The following is a 6,000-nucleotide window of genomic DNA, read 5'->3' on the forward strand; positions in this document are numbered from 1 at the left end:
AGTGGAAGATACGGTCTTTAAAGGGAACAGGTTTGTGATTCCGGTGTCACTATGCAACGAAATGCTCCAGAAGATCACCGAACCATCTTGGTGAGGATAAGTGTAAATGTAAACCGCTTGAAGTGATGTACTGGTCAAGAATGAACCAAGACATCAGCCAGACCATTGTTTTGTGTAAAATATGCCTTACCTACAGGCCAAAGCAGCAAGCAGAACCACTTGCAACACACCCTGTACCAGACAGACCGCACTTCAAAACTGGAGTGGATTTGTTTGATTGTAATGGGAAACGTCATGTTTTTATAACAGACTACTTTCCCATTTACCCTGAGGTTGCAACACCACAACCAATGTCCAGCAAAGCAGTCATCCCCTTCCTGAAGGCCGTGAAGGAAGTGATATGAAACAATGGTCCACAATTTTCGAGCTGTGAGTTCAACTCCTTTGCCAATGTTTGGGGTTTCGACATATAACTTCATGCCCACATCATCCAAAATCTAACAGCCTGTCAGAGAGTTTGGTCAAGGTAATGAAGGGCCTGATGGAGGAAGTACAAGATGGACGAGAGTATTTCCACAGATGTTTAATGATTTACAGTGTGTGCCACTGCAGAATGGCTTTTCACCTGCCCAAATGCTGATAGGTTGATGCATATGCAATGACTTTCCAATGCATGAAAACCTGTTGACTCCTAAAGGAGCATACAAGCCTGGAAATCATGCAAGTCTGAGATCACGATTCTGGCACATGGCCCATGCAAGGATAAATGGAAGGGGAAATAGCTCCACATTCCTACCAAGTGCTGAGAAAGCAAGGGACACCTCCGACAAGGAACTGTGTGGATCTATGACCATAAGCTCCAACCCATAGCAGTGATGCATCACCTGTCAGTACCAAAGTGGTCAGCATTTGTGGAGGTATGAACATGTTGATCAGAGATCACAGAGAGTCACAAATATTAATACAGCATATGCAAGCAATGCACCTGTGGAAACAAATAGCAGACCAAAAAGACCATTAAACCACCTCAGAGACATATTGAGTGTTGATGAGTGGATAAGGGACTGTGGTTACTCATTACAATTGAAGCTGAAATGTTGAACAGTAAAAAATTCAGGAAAAAATGAAAAGAGACTGGCTACAGAATATAGATATCTTTGTTGGTAAGGATTATTTTTCCTTGCAGGTTTATGAGGACAGAGTATTGTGTTTGCTTTTCTTTCAAGGGGGAAGAAGTGTTACTGTGCATGCATAATAAAGAACTTCAGTCCCCAATGGGCAATGTGAGGGGTTCACCCAGAATCGGAAGCTATGATGGTGTGTGCATGCCGGATTGAGAACCAGTGGAGTAAAAAAATGTTCTAATGTAAACCCATGGCAATTTTGTGTTTATTAAGGACAAACGTAGCACAGACCAAACATCAGAATAGGTAGAAATATGATCTAAATGACTGAATGTGGAATCATCGTGTGGAGGGGAGGAGAAGATGGCAGCGCGATGCAGCGCACAAGGCCGCTCCGAATTGATATCGTATTTGTGAAGTAGGATGCTGTGCACAATCTTGATTTGATGGAAACAGCCGTGAGAAGCACGGAGGAACATCTGGAGAAACTTCTGAAATGCCTGCTTCACTGCTGCTGCTGCTGTGCAATCGAGAATCTCCAGAGGGGAAGGCCCCAAATCCTCGGCTTTGCCTATTGCCGGGGCCAGGGTCGAAGCACTCGGCAGAGATGGTGCTTGGTGCTCTGTGTCAGAGACTCGAAGTTTTCGGATGGAATTGGAGTCGGACTATGGTCGGGTTCTTCCAGGATGCTGTATCGGCAAGTTTGCGGTGCTGGAAGCTTATGGCAGGAAGAGAGTTTTTCTTTCTTCAACCGTCTGCGTGAGATGATGGGAGTTTCGAGAGACTTTGAGACTTTTTTTACCGTGCCCATGGTTTGTTCTTCTATCAAGTTACGGTATTGCTTTGCACTGTTGTAACTATATGTTATAGTTATGTGGTTTTTGTCAGTTTTTTTTAGTCTTGGTTTGTCTTGTGTTTCTGTGATACCATTCTGGAGGAACAAATTGTATCATTTCTTAATGCATACATTACTAAATGACAATAAAAGAGGACGCGTCCTCATAATCTAATCATTTGTGCCAGATGAGATGGATTGAGTATCTCAAAAACTGTTAATCTCTTGGGATTTTCACGCATAACAGTCTTTAGAGGATGGTGCGAGAAACCAAAAACAAAGACATCAAGTGAGCATCAGTTCTGTGAGTAAAAGCACCTTGTTAATGAGAGAGGTCAGAGGAGAATGACCAGAATGGTTCAAGCTGACAGGAAGGCGACAGTAACTCAAATAATTACATGTTACAACAGTGGTGTACAGAAGAGCATCTCTAAAGGCACAACAAATTGAACCTTGAAGTGGATGGGCTTCACCAGCAAAAGATCATGGACATATGCACAGTGGCCTTGTTATTAGGTGCAGGAGGTGTACTACCTTGAGATTCATTTTCTTGCAGGCATTCATAGTAGAGCAAGAACTGCAATAGAATGAATGAAAAACTATGCACAAAGACTGACAAACGAGCATTGTGCAACAGAAGGCAAACTGAGCAAATTCAAATAATAATAAATAAAGAACATTGATAACATGAGTTGTAGAGTCTTGGACGTGAGTTCAGAGCTTGTGGAATCAGTTCAGAGTTGAAGTGAGTGACGTTATGCATGCTGGGTCGGGAGCCTGATAGCTGAAGGGTAATAACTGTTCCTGGATCTGGTGGTGTGGGACATAAGGCTCCTGTACCTCCTTCCTGATGAAATCTTGTTGGTGTTGGTCCTTGATGATGGATGCTGTTTTCTTGTGGCAGTGCTCTTTGTGGAGGTGCTCAATGGTGGGGAGGTCTTGGCCTGTGAAGGACTGAGCCATATAGACCACATTTTGAAAGCTTTTCTGTACTTGGGTGCTGATGTTTCCAAACCAGGACATGTCAGCTTACTCTCCACTGTGCATCTATAGAGGCTTGTCAAGTTTTTAAATGACATGCTAAATCTAACCACCATCTATCAACTAGCCCACTTTTGGGATGTGGGAGGAAACTAGAGCACTTGGTGGGAAATCAAATGGTCACAGAAAGAAAATGCAAACAGCATGTATGCAGCATTAAACTGGGTCATGTAGCTGTGAGAAACCTGCAGCACTTGCAATGCCACTGTATCTCCCTGTAGCAACTTTACTGCTGCCCAAGACGAGATCAACCAACTCTGTGAAGGCTACCTTTGGAGTATACACCTCATTTGTCATGCCTGGCTCAGCCATGGGAACAATTAAAGTTAGAAAAGTCAAACAGGTTTCCATTTTAATTTTGTAGATTTTCAGGCTCTGTATCATTCATGGATTCAGTCAGTCAAAGTCTAGTTCATTGTCATATACACAAGTCCATGTATGTACAGGTATAATGAAAGTATCACATAAGCAGCATTCACAACAAAAACTTAAACACAAATTATATACAATTTTTACAAGGAAACACAATGAGCACAAAGAGAGGATCTTGGTACAGTGTAAAGTGATCAAAGTGGTCACAGTGTTGCTAAACTGTAGTGATTAGGATTGTGCTGGTTAGTTTGAGAACCAAATGGTTGAAAGGAAATAGATGTTCGTGAAAGTGGTGACAGGGACTTCAGGCTTCTGTAGCTCCTTCCCGATGGTAGCTGTGAGAACTGCCCGGACAGCAAGGACATTTGATGATTGATGTAGCTTTCTTGAGACAGCACCTCCTGTAGATCGTATCAATGGTGGGGAGGGATGTATCCATGACCCAGGACTCCGCAGATTCTTGCATCCCTGTGTCAGGCATGATGCAACACTTTCACCAGTGTGTCGGATCAGTACATGGAACTACAATGCTGTGGCCATTACAGAGACTTGGATGTTGCTGGGCAGGATTTCCTGCGAGATGTTTCGAGGTTTAGCTGTTCCAAAAGTGACAGGGAGGGAGGGAACAGAGGTGGAGGAGTGACGTTGCTAACCTGGGATACTAGCACATCTGCAGAAAAGGAGGATGTTGTGGAAATACTGAGCTGAACTGTTCAGTGTTCAATGACAAGCCCAACCTTCTTCACCTCCGTCGAAAGTAAGGACGCTGGCGTGCTTTTTATATGTGCATAGCCATCCTCGGTTATCAACCTGGATGAGAAAATAAGTCCTAATGCTGTGGGAAATGAATTAAATGTGCAAAAGATGGATTTCTAGATTAGAATGCTAAAGAACCAACTGTGACTGGGCTATTTTAGACCTAGTTTTCTGTAATATGAAAGAGTTTTTAATGGGCCTTTAGGAAACAGAGATCATAATTTGATAGAATTTGAAAGCAATGTGGTTCAACCTGACATCAGGATCTTAAATCTAAATAGAAAAGGAAAAGACGGAAATTCTACATTAGATGAGGAAGCTTCGTTAAGGTGCATGATGGTAAATGAACTGTAGCTGACGATAAAATAATTCAGACATAAATTACAAATTACATTTTCCTTTAAAGGCAAAAATTCCAAGTGATTCAGTTAAGTATAAGAAGAGAATTATATCAAAACCAAACAAAAGCTTGAGGACTCATAGCATTTCAAACTCCAACAGAGGAATACGAGAACATTGATAATGACAGAAAAGGTAAGGTATGGTTTATAACAAAAATCGTAACAAAAGAATCCTAATCAGGTTTAATATCACTGGCATATGTCGTGAAATTTCTTAACTTAACGGCAGCAGTTCAAAGCAATACGTGATAATACAGAAAAAATCAATTACACTGAGTATGTGTGTGTATATTAAATATTTAAATTAAAAATAGTGCAAAAACAGAATTTTACAAAGTGAGACAGTGTTCATGGGTTCAATGTCCATTTAGAAATTGGATGGCAGAGGGGAAGAAGCCCTGTAGAAGCTTCTATATGTTTGTGAGAAGGAAAAGAATAGCTGAAGTTAATATAAGCCATATATTAACTATATGAAGTTAATGTAATTAATACGGTACCTTCTCATGTTGTGGTGGAGAGGCTTGTGAGTTCCGGAGATCCTCAGAGTGATGCTGTCTGGAGCTTAGCTCCTTGTAGAGTCACCCATAGTGGTGAGGTCAAGGTGGAGGTTCGAGACAAAGAGCAATCCAACCAAAACCTCAACAGTGGAGCTGGCAGAAGATAATGACACATCATAACAGCAGTGAAGGGTCCTCAGTCATCCTGCATTCCATGCACTGGATCCTGACCCCGATCTTTCAAGGACCCATTTAGAAGCTGTCCTTGCATCAGCCTCCCCATGTTAAACAAGATCACACACAAGCATTTTCCATTTAGGAACAGCCTCTTGGAAGAATGTCATACTAGACTCGAGTGATCACACTACTACTAATATAGTTAATTGTGGGCTGAAGGGCCTGTACTGTGCTGTAATGTTCATTATAAACTGAAATAGGGGAAATGTTATTATGGAATAAAGAAATAACAGAGAAATTATGCAAGTACCATAAATTCTGATTAATTGGGACACATCAGAACCAGTACATATTAACCCATTTAAGTGGCTGTTTCAATTAGACAGGGAACTGTAAACCACTTAGCATAACATCAATGGAAGAGAAAATTCCAGAACTTACACTTAGTGCCCACTTTGTGAGGTACCCCCAGTACATAATAACGTGGCCACAGAGTGTATTTTTGCAGTTTCTGTTGCCGTAGCCCAACCACTTCAATGTTCGACATATTGTGCATTGCGATGCTCTTTTGCACACTGTTGTTGCTATTTGAGTTACTATCATCTTCCTGTCAATTTGAACCAGTCTGGCAATTGTCTGCTGACCTCTCTAAAACAAGGTGTTTTCACCCACAGAAAGGCCACTCACTGCATTTTTTTTGTTTTCCACACCACTCTCTATAAACTCTAGAGACTGCTGAGTGTGAAAATCTGAGATACTCAAACCACCCTATCTGGCACCAGCAACCATTCCATGGT

Source organism: Mobula birostris, chromosome 2 (genome assembly GCF_030028105.1).
Source record: "Mobula birostris isolate sMobBir1 chromosome 2, sMobBir1.hap1, whole genome shotgun sequence".
NCBI classification, from domain to species: Eukaryota; Metazoa; Chordata; class Chondrichthyes; order Myliobatiformes; family Myliobatidae; genus Mobula; species Mobula birostris.